The sequence below is a fragment of the Rhea pennata genome, chromosome 4 (assembly GCF_028389875.1).
Source record: "Rhea pennata isolate bPtePen1 chromosome 4, bPtePen1.pri, whole genome shotgun sequence".
NCBI lineage: Eukaryota > Metazoa > Chordata > Aves > Rheiformes > Rheidae > Rhea > Rhea pennata.
This window is the reverse complement of record NC_084666.1, coordinates 62,608,839-62,623,466: the sequence shown is the minus strand read 5'-3', so window position 1 is coordinate 62,623,466 and position 14,628 is coordinate 62,608,839.

Below are 14,628 nucleotides of genomic sequence, written 5' to 3'. Positions count from 1 at the left end.
GTTCACAGGACTGAATTATTCTTTCATATGCTATAAGTCAGGGGTAATTTTAGCAAAATAATCTTGTGCTGGTATAATTTCAGTCAAGATGCCTTTGAGAATAATTAAATCCTGGGTGAAAAAAGTATGAGAAAAAGTTGAAGCGCTTAATAGAAAAAGTGACTGATGCTACCACCCACCTCGACGCCTGAGAATAAAGCATGCTTAACTCTGTATAGTGGCTCTCTAAAAAGGTTAGGTTTTATTTAGATTGCTTTACCTAGTATCTGAAACCTTTGTATTTGACTTGGACCCCACCTCTCGTTTAAGCGCGCGGCAGGGAGCAGCGAGATGCACGGCGTCTGCAGGGCCAGGGAGAGCACAGGGCTCCCACGGCCTTCGGGGCAAAGTATGTTCTGCCCAGAGCCAGGAGCTGTACTCTCGTGCAACATTTAATAATATTTTGCAGATAGCATATGGGCTCCTTTAAGTCATTAAAAATGCACTTGAGTTATAAGCTATACCTGAGTATGTTCTCTTGTATCTGAAAAAAGTTTTTTCTTTTTTTTTCCCTCCTCCTATTAACCATAACTAATATCATATGTTAGCTAAATTTGCAGGTAGCTGGAGGCTCACAGGTAGTGGATTCTCTTCATTCAAAAATCCCTTGTGTGCAAATGGCTCTAAATTCTTTAAATACTCTTACAATGCCTATATTTTTAATACGAAAATTTAAGGCACGGGTTACATGGCCTCTATTTTCTGTAAAGAGTTCAGCAAGCTCTAGAGGCTATTTAAGTGACACTGGTGTGGTCTATTTTGCCCGCACATTTATAATGGTATTGAAAAACTGGAGAGGGTGAAGAAGACACAAAAATGAATTAAGGACAAAAGGAGAAAATGTGCTACAGTGAGGGAACTAAGGAGCTCTGTCTTATCAAAAGGAACACCAAAATGTTATTGAATTACAACAACTAAATGTCTTTATGGGGAGAAGAGGGCTGGGTAGTAAAGAGTTTTCCAATCTAGAAGAGAAGCAAGACAAGAAACTTCAAGATAAGAAATAAAGTACAAATGTTTGAGTGAGGATAATCAACTGGTGTGTGTGGAGGGGACTCATCAGTAGCAAAGGGAGTGGATTCTCTCTCATTTTCTTCAAATTCAAGATGAAACATATTTCTAAAATGCATCACATAGCCAGACACAGATTTTGGGGCTGAATGCCATTCAAGTTATTTTGTTTGTGTTTTGCAGACAGACCATTTATATATATACTTTATATATATATATATATATATATATGTATGTATATGTATGTATGTATATGTGTATATATAAAAATATATTTAAGTCATGAAATGAAGCTAACAAGTATGAGATGTCTTATCTGCATAATAGGCTTCAAAGTACTCTGAATATGCTTTATTAAAGAGTTGGAAGATGTGGGGGCACCTCAAAATAATATTAACTGTGATTAATTTTAAGGGGTCTCCAAATTGTGTTGTCTCTCTATACTTGTTCCAGTTCTTTGAAATATGGTGTTGTTGCAACTATGACATAGCAGTCACTGGCTTTTTCTGTCTTGTATTTCTTGGAGAAAAAGATGCTTGGGTGAAAAACTAAACCTCAGCCTGCTATGCTCTTTCACTCCCATATGTTCAAAGAACTAAATTCTGTGTATCACCATGCCAGGAGCAGAAGCAGAAATTTTGTTGGAAGGAAAGAACAGAAAAATCTGAGTGTTTGTATCTGGCTTTTGCAGTGCCTTTCTTAGAGAGAAGGCCTAAAAGAGCAGAGTGGCTCAAATTGAAAGTAGTAGGGATGTGCCCTATGATCCCTTCACAGTACCCAAGTCAGTATATCAGTATCAAAATTATATTATGACCCAGATACTACTAAGCCTTTTGGATAAAGGGACAGCTGGATTTCTCAGCATCACAGAGAGGAAAGAGGGAATAAGCTTGTACGTGTCTCTTCTCTTTAATCAGGCCCCCCTCTCTTCGGGAAGAGTTTCTCTGGCACACTCAGTTGGTAGCTGAAGCTCCAGTGAGATGTGCTGAGAGAAGTTGCTTGGCTCATTTTATTCAGCAGATAAGGTGTAGTGCTCTTTTCTGTTTCGGGGGAGGCTTACAGTTTATTAAATAGAACTAGTAACACAGAACAATAACTGCAGGATAGGCTTTGGGCATCCTATAGGTAGTCCTTCATCTCTCATTTTTTTCCTTTCCTTCTCTCCTCCAAGCCATTTGAGACCTGCTGCCACAGCACAGTCCCCACCTTGGGGGGGTGGGGATGGGGGGTGGGGGAGCTGACTGATCTGTACTTGGCTCTGGCATTTTGCTGGGATAGAAGACAGGAGAGAGAGGACGTGTGTCCTGTCTCCAACTGCATCCCTGTTACTAGAGCAAATGGCCAGGCAGGGTTCAAACAGGAAAACAGGAGATGACTGAGGAAGACGCCCAGCAGGGAAAGGCTGAACTGGAAATAGCATTTGTGCCAGTAATTGTGATATCGCTTTCGCTTGTGTATGTTTAGAATCTCAATAAAAACATGGTGTTGGTATCAATACTGAACAAAAATAAAAAATAGCCAAGCAACCAAAAAGCCAGTAGAGACCCTCTTCCTAAAAATCAGGGCCCTCTTCCTGAATCAGGACCTGTTTCCAGCTGTCCTCTCCAACTATAACTGATTACAGAATTTCTGTTAGGAATATATACAATGTGCAAACACACTTGAGAAGAGGTTTAGATTGAGAAACCAGAATAATTACAGCTCTGTTGCCTACAAAGCATAGGAGCTCCACATGCTGGCTGACTTTTAGGTGTTTTGATGGCTTATGTCACACAAGAGCCCACGTTCCTACACTGCTTTGAATGAGACCAAAAGGTTTGCTCTATGGCTTTTGGCCAAATTTCTCTTCTTTTCAAGTACAAGGGAGTATTGATAGAGTTGTGTTTCCGTAATTAGTGTATGTGTTGGTCCTTCCTTACAGTTGGGGGAAGTCTAGAGAATTGTAACTTTTCTTTTCTTGATCTTGACTCTTCTGGGTTAAGAAAGTGAATGGGGATAATCATTTTATAGCGTTTTTTTTCCTGTAAGACTATTACCTCAATAACGTGCAAGTGAGGGTGGGGGGTGTATATATAACATATATATGTACACACACTGAGAAGCTGCACTTTTTTGAAAAAATAAGCTGCATAATTTGCAGTTATTCCATCAAAACAGCTTTTGCTGTAAAAGCCAAAGTGTTTCTTAAATTTATTTTTCTCATTTTCTTTTTGAAAAAATCTTTTTCACATCAAAATTTATGTGGAATTCATTGATTATCTGTAAAAACGACAGCCATTATCTTGTAATCGTTATTTGATGAGAATGCTCTACTCTTAACTAGCACCTTAAGGATTAAAATTGTTCTCATGCATGCATACTTCTTCAGGAAAGAGTTATGAGCAATTCCACCCTAATGGAATCAGCAATACCAATAAGGATACAGAAAAACATGTGCCATTTTCCAATTATGTTTAAATGCTTAGATATTCATTATCTGTGCAAAATTATTTTTAAAAGGCACTGGGTATTGCAATAGCCTTAGACAACGTTAGCTAAACAACACTATTGATTAGTTTTAATGACAACCACTATCTAGCCTAAAATCAGCCAGAGGTTGCAGTTGCTTTTATTTTTATATACACTTACGTGTGTGTGTGTGTGTGCGCGCGCATGTGGGTGCACACACACGTATATATATGTGTGTGTGTGTGCACCCACGCATGCGCACACACACACACACATATATATAACTATACCATTTCCATATCTGAGCAAAAGGTTTAATTCAGTTGCCCATCTTTGTTTCTGATTCATTACATTAAGCATTAACCACTCAAAAGCATCTCTCAGTACAGCCCGTATTGTCACATAGCCACAAGACTGGTGTTTGACCTGAGGGCTGTTGCTGACTGCACCAGGGAGCAAAGGCAGGAGGGGAGGGTGAAGGGCTGGGAATTGCAATGCATCATCTGCTCGGGTCATTCAGTGTCTTGCGAGTTTAATCAGGCTTTCTTCATCCTCCATTACACTCATTAGGTCCTGTTAGGTTAGTGCTCAATGTTGATCTGTATCTTGGTCAAGACAATTGTTGCTGATTAACTATAATTACCAGTAATGGTCCCAACCTGCTTTCAAGCAGGCTGCTGCTGTCATCTTGTCTAGGCCTTGGCTCTGTGATGAGCAGTACTGCTCTGCTGCCCCTGCGCTTGCTGGCTGAATCAACAAGTTGCTACTTGTGTGGGCTCATCACCCCCCTACCCTTGTTCTCGCCATTCGTAAACATCCATACTCTACCTGCGGTACATAGAAAGTAAAGGTAAAGAAAACAGGAATGACTGGTATGGGGCGGTGGGGAAGCAGTAGCAGAAAACTAAAGATAAAATCCAAAACAGGAGGAATAACTAAGCAATATGAGTGCTATGAAGCTGAGTGCTAACAAAGGCATCTAATACTTTTGGTGCTTTGTAATCCAAGGTAATAAATTAATATATGCAAACTAAGGCCCAATCTAGAAATATGTCTTGTGTGGATAATCGTTGTTTGAACAAGCAGTCTTGTATATTTCAATCAGAATATTTGGGGAATAGCTGCCTTTGCAATACAAAAGGCCTCATCTGATACGTTATTTCAGGCAATTTTAAGTTGTGGATGGCTTTATGCTTAGCCTGAGGAAAGCCTCTATATGCTTACACTTCACTATGACCATAAATAATCATGAGTCTAGTCAGAATTTATAGTTAATTGTGGTCTGAATGCTAAGGTCATGTAAATGTTTATGTTCCCAATTGATAGTTACAAATAAAGTCTGTTAAATTTCCAAGTGACTTAAACTACAAATAATTTGGGGAATGAAACTGAACACTACTTACTTACACCTCTTTTCTGAGCACTTCAAGTGTGCAGCTGATATTGCAGTTGGAAGGTCAGTAATTGCAGGGGATGTCAATAGTAATACCCAAGAGGTGAATTTTCACCCAGGTCCTTTGGGCTAACACTCTCACTTCCATATTTGTAGACCCGCTTGTCTTTGCTCCTTGTGATAAAAGTTCTCGCTTTAAGATGAGCACTGAGGACAGCATAAACACGAGCGCCTTCAGCTTCTGCTACAAGCCACAAGGCCTCTCCTGCCTGAAAGCTGTATAGCCACGTAAGCACACCCCTGTGCTTGAGCTAACGAGCTCCAGGAGACAGGGTGCGTTAGCACAAACTAATATGGCCATTTAACTCCCAGAGGGAAGCTGGCTTGTGCCTGGCCAGCCTGTGGTGCAAGGGGCAGAGCATGTGTGCCTTGGTTTGTAGCAACAGCTCTAACAGGGACAGGGACTGGAACTGGGAATGCTGGAGTTTGATACAGATTGCTGCAGCTTCATTGAGGGCACCTGATTACACTTCCAAAGTACATCGTGGACTTGGTGTGACTTTTTTTTTTTCCCAAAAAAGATAGTTTAAGGCAAAAAACTTAAAGGGAGGGAAAATACATTTGAAATACTCTGTTTTTATCCATTTATTCAATATTTATCTTGAACAAAAATATTCCTTGAGGGTGAGAGAATGAAATTTTGGGTGCAAAGTTATGCATTTGAATGTTTATCTGTTGGTTCAGCATTAGTTTTGCTGTAAGTTCTTCTACTTAAAGCATTGTTTGAGGCCAGGAAAATTCATGTTCTTATGTAATTAAGGAATATATTGTAGTAAGAAGTAAGTAGTAGAACTGATAACAAAAATCAAGTGTTTGCAGGTAAGAAAATGCCATTCTAAATAAATCTTTTCTAACACATATTCAGCATGTAGCATCCTACACTTAAAGTAAAGGAAAAACAAATTCTGCCTACTACTTTAGCCATCCTAACTATGAATACAATTTGAAGATTCTAAGCTACCTAATTTTATTGATATCAACATACATCCAGATGCGCATAGGAAAATTGCCATTTTTTTTTTTTTTTTTTTTAAGATGACTGTGTTCTTACCCTGAGAATGCATCTGGTACATTTTGAGTCTTCTTGTGGTAAAACATAATGAAAATTAATACTGGTTTACAGCTGCTTTGCATCACCACAGTAAGATTTGTATCTTTGAATGCTGCAAGATACAAAGAGATGTTTGTTTGCTTTTCAAATAAGCAACTAAAATTATTTATTTCTAGGATGTATGGTATATGCAAGGAGTCTGCTAATTTGGATCGTTATCCATTTTTATCTGCTCAACTGCTGGATAAGCAAGATAGCTTCCTTTTAAGTAGCTTTCTTTAAAATATATGCATCTCAAATTAATCGTAAAAGAATCTTTTATACCACACTAATGGACCTTCAAAACATAACATACGCACATGGCATATCCATATTTATATACTATAGTCATAGTGCTGTAAACAAATATACACTACATAAATGTATATATGTAAGTAGTTCTACTTACGGGAGTATTTATGACGCAAATGCATACATACTTTCAGAATCTCTGTATTTACATACCTAGACATTCGTGCATGATGTATGTATATGTTTTATAGATACAGACATAAAATGCATTACATGCACAATGTAGTTTTATTCTTCTGTCGAGCACTTCAAATCCTTGTTGAATTGAGTATTTGGCCTGTAAAATTAAGTCAATTTCTAGGCAAGAAATAATAAATGTTTACCTTTAAATGATCTGATAGACACAGTAAAAAAATTGTAATTTGAAGTTGTGAATATATCAGGACTGTCCCATGTTTCTTAAATGTTGCCTATAGCTTTAAATAGGATTAATATTTATATAAATTTTCTTAATTTTAAACTCCAAATCGCTAAACCCTCCTTGTAGTTTATGAAGGAAATGGAAACTGCTGCCAGGAAGTCGCATTCCAGAAAGATCACGTCCTTGTGACAATTTATTACAAAAAAATCCCTTTTCTTTCAATTGAGATGTAAAACTGTGGTCTTGCTGTTTGTGGTCCATGAAGTAAGTTGTTTGTTTGGGGGGAAAGGGGAGGGAGAAAGAGGGGGTGCCATTTCATGCAAGAACAGGGTTATTAGCCCCTGAAGTCTTGGTTACATTCCAGTTTTAATAACTATATGTTGCCTGCATAAATTCCCACTGTAGCTTCAGGTGGATTGTGGAATTTTCTTCAGTTCCTGTCATAAACTATTTGTAGTGTTGCTGTGCACTGTTTAACAGCTGCTGTATTCCACTGCTACTGTTTCGTGCTTCTCCCCAAACTTCTGACCCTCTTTATTTAGTCTTACATCATCTTTTGTTGAATTTGTACCAGTATTTCAAACACCATATACTACAAACCACTGCCAAATAAGAGCACATAAAGAAGCTTAAATTACCATTTTACAGTTGCATCTTTTATATCTACTTGACAGCCTACATATGGCCTATCAAGCATTCACACAAATTTTAAAAGCAAGAAAGATAGATTTTTATGGGTCCTTTTCCTCTGAGATTCTTGTCCATTTGTGAAAATACAGATTAAACAGTAGTTAAATACATTTCAGATAGGCTACATCCATGTACTGTCATTAACACTTTTGAACGTCGTGCGTGTAATTCTCTTGCAGAGGAAGCTGAAGCAGGGGAGGGTAAATGGAGGGTGTGCTATCTTTTTTTTCCTCCTGTCCACTGAAATAGCATTACTTATTGGAATCTTTATTAGAAAATATTTAGAAAATTCACACTTCTCCATTTTTTTGGGATCTTGTTGAGAGAAAGGATGTTTATTATTTATGATCTTTTCTCCAATAATTTAATATTTGAAATTATGACTGACCTACTTTATATATATACAATTTGCTCCCCATTTCAGTTGACCTTCTTAGTTCTTATTTGTTCTTGGTTTTATTGAATAGTCAGAGCTGTATCTTTTTTGGTTTACAATTGATTGACAGTGGAATATTCTGGCTAGGAGCTACAGAGTCAAACCACAGACTGAGACGCTGTACAGACTGTACATCCTCAGAGTCTGCCAGCAGACTGCTCCTTGCAAAATACTACCAACTATGAATTCTGGAATAACACTTTCTTGGCTATTTGTAGCGACAATGTGCAGCATAGTTGGTAAGCTTAGGTTTCGTGTTAGAAAAATACAATCTGATGCTTGTGTCGATGCATGAAAAAGCCTTTCTTAGGGTTATGTATCAGTGGTGGTGTGCATATAAGAGATGATTTTGTTCGTCAGCATACTCCGTGCTTTATAGCTACGCTGTCCCTGGCTTGCTGGAATAGGGAAAGGACTGGAAATTGGGACGCTTTCCTCACAGTGGCAGTAAGCGGGTGCTGGTCTCTGCACGGCCCACTACGCACTGGCCTCTCCTTCTGGCAAAAGAGCATCTGCGCAAGGTGCACGCATCCTGCAGGATCCCCACAACCACCTTGTGGACAGACAACGCTCTGAGGCAAAAGGATAAAACCGAGCACGGATCCTGCCGGCAACAGGTCTTCCATGGCAGTGCAGCCTGCTGTGCCAGGGAGGACGAGGACAGGGCGGCCGCTAAGGAGAGCCCCTCTCCTGCCCTACCCCAAGGCATTGCAAGGCTCGCCTCTTTGGTTACGACGCACTTCCACCCACGGATAACTGATTTTGTCTTTTAAAGTACTGTGAAGATGAAAGGCTTGATAAACTTGCAGCTATTTGTAGTATTGCTTGGTGTCATCTAAAAAATCTCCACAATGAACTAAATCAAACAATATCCAAAGAAATGAGCAAACCTGAATTACTTGCTCTTGGTCTCTTACTATTACAAATACTATTGCGATGGCTTTGTAGCCCTCATTTGAAAGGATATATAACACTATTACTGTTGTCACAGTGTCAAGCAAAGCTGCCAGTACCTTACAGAACAAGATAACAAAAGTGAAACTCTGAAGCACTTAAAGCTTCCTCTCTGTGAACTCAATCCTACTGCTGATGGAGAGAGAAAAAGAAAAAAAGGGGAAAAAAAAAACAAAAAAAAAAAAAAAAAAAAAAAAAAACTATACCCTTCCCTAGGAGCTGCCTTTGTTTAATCATTTATCCTCTTCCCCAATGTTCGTTCTTGTGCTATTTTGGCCAATTTCGCCTCCGGTTTGCTGGGGAGGGGAGTCTCTTTTCCAGGTGCGGCCCGTGCGTACTTGAGGGCGGCATTACGCCACGCATCGCCCCAGCCGTCCGCAGCGGCTCTGGCCGTTACCCGGGGACAACCGTCGTCTCAGGGCGCGCGACAGGCGTCGCCCCCCCGCCCCCCCGCCCCTCCAGCCCGTAACGGCCCGCCGCTGCCCGCCGCCATTTTCTCGCATTGAGCAAGCGGGTGCTGCCATCTAGTGCCCGGCAAAGGGAGCGCTGCTGGGAGGGTGTGAGGTCGGCGCCCAAACCAAAAGCGGGCATAGTTTAGGAGCTGCACGGACCTCCCTTCCTTGTATATAAGCGTATATGTATATATCATATATACCGAGGGTGATGTGTCGCTGCGGGCGGAGAGTGAGGGGTGCCCCGCGGGGGCTGCGGCAGCCGCGCAGGGAGCCTAACGGCTTCGCGGAGCCTTTGCCGGCCGTTGTAAAAACGTCTCCGAACAGTTTTTGAATAGCGAGCGGACTTGAGGGCACAGCGTTTTATACGCTGCTGAACCGTGAGAGAAAAGAGCGGCTCCTTCATGGAAAGTGTTTGTTCTGAGGTGTGCGGACTGGAAGCTGTCCCTTATAAGAGTGCTTGTCTAAAACTTTTGATAGATGAGCCCATTCAGAGTTATAGAAGGATTATTCTCCGTGCAATAGGAATTCTCAAGGTATAATTGATGCTGTGGTTTTGCTAGTATACTTCTGGTTTGTTTACATACTGAATTTTCTTATTATGTAGAATGCTTTTAATTTTCAGAAGATTGTTCCCAAGGAGCATCAATCCACCGTTCAGTTACTTTTACTTTTTTAGAATGGGAAGGGAGCCAGAAAACTGGGTATTAATAGGGGTGTGTGTGTGTTTGTTTTAATTTTTAGGGCAAGAAAATGTCATTTTGTTGTAGTTTGATTTAGAAACTTTCCTGCTTTCCCAAAGCAGGAAACAGCTTGAACAAACCCACACCTTTTTAGAAGTGATAATCATGAACTTAACAGAAGTAAACTTAAAAAAAAATCGTATTAGTTAAAATAACTGAAAAAGTAAATTTTTAGTCTGAAATTAGTATAACTTAAGCATATGATTATTAACTCAAGGAATAATATGTCATGCTAGTCTTTACAAATACATGATTAACATCGCACTACCTATTGAAGCTGCAAATAAGTTTAAATTTGAGGTAACGCATCTTAATCTTTTTTTCTGCAATAACACTTCTGCCTGAGAGCCTCTGATTGCCATGGACAGGCTTAAAAAAAAAAAAAAAAAAATCTTCTCTCAGATCTGTGCAGCAGCTCTCCTTTCTAATATCCTGCTCTCCTGGCTCTCCAATGAAAACAGAGGAGAGTTTTGCCCTTGATATTGAAAGAAAAAAAAATATTTTATAAAAAAAGAGAAAATGTACTTCAATGTGTACAACAGGAAAAATAGTTATTTAGATTTAGAAGAAAAAAAAAAGATTTAGAAGCTGGGAAACTTATGATAGTGAATATTTTGTAGTATGGCATATTAAGGGTTGAGAAACCAGTTTCAAAACGTTCTTTTTAGGTATTCCTCGTTATCATTAGTTTAGTTTGAAATCTAATATAAGATGTTTAGCTTTGTGGAGTTTCTGGAACACTGCTCTGATCTCCTCTTGATCTCTTCTTTCTAGCACATATGCTGGGGAGCGGATAGACCAGAAACCCGAGCAAGATCAAAGAGGAAGGTTTTGGAGTGAGAAGAAGCGTCACCTGGGGTAAGTGAGGGGCAGTGCTGGGGGAAGGATGAGGCGAGTCAGCATGCCACAGATGTCCACTTGGAAACCACACCAAGGTCTTCCCACTGCACTGTGTGAGCCTCTTAAAAGCAAAATCCAGACAGAGTCTGTCTCTCTATAAATCTTCCCCCTTTTCCATTACTAGTTGGGTATTGTTGGCTCTAAGCCACCTGATTTTACTATGATTTATTAACTGCTATGCATTATATATGAGATTCAGGTTTACTGAAGAGTTACCCTTATGGTCAATGTTGCATACAAATCAGCTACTGTTAGAGAGGTTTATTGCGTCTTTTTATTCTGCTAGGAGTTTTGTTATGTAGCATTAGAATTTGTGACTTGTAAAAGCATACCTCAAAAAAAAATCCTCATCTGCATTTCACATGGTGTGTATAATACATGGAGTGCATTGTATATCCCTGTTTGAGTTACGATTCCTGAGAACTTGGGTTCTCTAAGCAGGGTGGGGAGCTGATGTTTCACAAGGTTTCTGATTACAAAGTCAGGGAAGCAAGTGTTTTGTACTAAAAGAAAAATACTTGTAAGAATGAAATAAGTGATGAAATGTATTGATGTGTGGAAATATGGATTGGAAAGGTACCTGCAATTTAAGCAATAGTACAGCACGTTTGAGAGATGCTGCTGCCCAAAGAAGGTATTCTATTATGCTTTGCATACTGCTGTCCTTTCACTCTGCTTAGTAGAAGCTCTGCTAGAGAGTTTGGCCTTTAGTCGTGTTCTTGCCTATGATTATTCCAGTGACAACCAGTGTCTCTGTTTCAACACTTAGTATTGGTTTCTTTCATTTTCTACATGTAGATATAGTTGTGCTCAAAGATGCATAGATTAATTTAGACAAAAATGGATGATTTAAAACGTATCATAAAGAAAAAAGTTGAGTATATTTTGATTTTTTTTTTTGTTTTGGTTTTTTTTGAGGGGTAGGAAGAAAGGGCAGGAAGAAGAAAGAGGGTTTTTTTGTTTGTTTGTTTCAAGTAATACACTAAGTTGCAGAGATAGGTATCTAAGGGATGTGGACAGGATAAAAGGTGGAATACAGGTTTTATTGTGTCTGAAATCTTGCTGTTGTATTCAAACTAGAAGCACTGCTATCTTTTTCAGAATGACATGTTTTATGACATGTTTGTGAAAAAAGGAGTTATTGTTATTTAAAAGCATTATGTCCTAACTGGAGTTAAGCAAATATTTCTGATTTTGATTCATTCCTGAAAATACTTTTGCTAAATTACAAAAATGTTTATAGACAGTATCCTTTTATATAGCTTTTTTATATTCTATTTCATTCTTTTAAATTTGCTAAGTAATGAAAAATTAGAAAGAATTAATGATTTGAATTGACTTTTTACTAACTTGCATTGTGAATGTAGATAGTGTTCTGAGAAGGCAGTGTATAGACGGCCAAGTTAAGAAAATATGAAAGATAGGAAAATTGTATGGATTTAGTGTTGTTTCATATTTTCCAAATACAAATAGATTGGTAGCTTCAGGTTACAGATAACCAACTCTGTTGCTATTTACTACAGTTACTGTGTTTTATTTTGCTTTGATTCTTTTCCACAAAAAGAAAGACAATCTGCTGGAAGAGAAAGTTTTGGGGGGATTGCTCAGTGTTGCCCTTTTAAAAATACTTGACAGAGATCGTTCAGAAAAGATGTGAGGTTACCTTTTCAGATTTGTTCTGAGTTGTTCTATTTCAGACATTTATAAATAATTCAGGCTTATATGTTTGAAATACATTTTAATATACATTTTAATATATATCTCACTGTCTTCAGAATCATTTATTTTATATACCAATGAATGACATTGAAGATTAACAACAAAAGAGAGAGCATGTTTTGAGGTTGTCTTAATGCAGGGCTACTGTTAAAAGACATTTTGTTTCTCTTTCTTTGACATTTGGAACCTGCCCAAAGTCCTCTACCCTTGGCAAAGCAGACACTCTGTTCTACTGGCAAAATCTAATTAAACCGAGTGCTACCTGTGGCAAGGGCATTTAGCAATTCACAGTGTTCAGGCCACCAAAACAAGGCATTGGTTTTCAGCTTTTAGATCCCTACTTGATAACATGCTGCGTGGATCTGTTTTAAAATGAGAATTGTGGTCTTACAAGAAGTTTAAAACAAAGCAAATATCTCCATTGTGTGTCACTGTTCTTGTTTCTTTGCTGTGTTCTGTAAATTAATACTATTTCATACTGGAAAATTAATAAAGAAAAATAAGATAAAAATGAAACATAGAGATGATTAGAATAACGTTATTAGTCACTCAGTGAGACAGCTTGATGAAATTACAGCACTGAGGCAATGTTTTGACTGGCTTTTTCAGTTTCCTGTGTCAGTGACACAGCAAAAATTTCATGGCTTTTTATATTGGCATTTCAAGCACTCCTCATCAAGGTTAGTGAGAACACGACAAACTCTTACACCCTTGCCATTTTGAGTATAAAAGACAAAGCAACTCACTAGTTCATCACAGATCTGCTTGCAGTCCTCATCAACTCATTTGTATGTTTTTTCTGCTTTATCTATGCCAAAGAGTAGAAAGTGATCCATACTGAAATACTTTGAAAGGAACATTTCAAAGACAGTTTTAACATTGCAAGAAACCTATTAGCTCTACTGTGAGGGTTGAAACACCTATCTGTATTTTTGAGCACATTATACAGTTATTAGTATGTTAGTGACTAAACGGGAGGAAAAAAGGAGTGAATGGGTAAGCAGGGTGATACTGACATGTATCTTATTATATGAATATTGAGCATGGTCGTCTGCTCAGAGAATTCTTACGAAGCATTCCAAGCTGAGGACATGTTGCTTTTTAAAGGCAATGATTTTGGCATCTGATATGGTGTTCTTGCACCATGTTATTGTGAGAGAGGTTACTATGTAGCAACAGTTCAATATCATCCTTTGGACTTTTCTGATAGACCACTTAACTATCTCAGCTTTTCCAGTGATCATCTCATTTATCTAGGATTATTGCGCTGAATTTACTGTTTGGTTTTCTTCCAGAACTGAAATGTCAAGTCTGGTGTCATGTATGCAGTAGCTTTGTGCTGTGAGAGCTCAACAGATCCACCAAAAGCTGCTAGTAGTTGATCTTTGGATAGAGCTAGAAATAAATAAATCCTCTTTAGCAGATCAATATTCATCCCATTTAATGCTTGATGTGAAACTTGTGGATTTGAAGTAGTAATGCTGATGTACAGCTAATCGTTGAAATGGGCATTAGGGCTTTTATGGCATGGCAACTTATTGTCAGACAGGAAGGAGGAAAGTGTTGAGTGCATCCTAAAGGGAGGCAAACTCTGTAACAATATGTATTTTAATGCACATTTGTTTCCAGACAGTGTCTTACATTGTAGTGATTTGCTAGGTTAGAGACTAATACTCTACATGCAGTGTTTATTCCAGGAGTTTACTTGGTAAAACAGATGATTCCCACTTTAGTGGATCTTTCTTACTCTAAATATAATCATCCAGTCGTATTCCAAGAAATAATTTTCATCTTTAGCATCCTCCCCACAGCTAGTCCTTTCTGACATTATTTGCAAGTATGTGGAATGTGCACTTTGTATGGTATAGAATCCATTAGCATCTAGTACCGAACATGTGTATAGGCACATGCACGTGCTTATTACATTTCTATCTACAATTTGTATTGTACAGATTTCATAGAAACAGGGAGAGAATTTCTAGAGAATGGATAAAATATCAGTAAAAAGGTGCTATGGCAA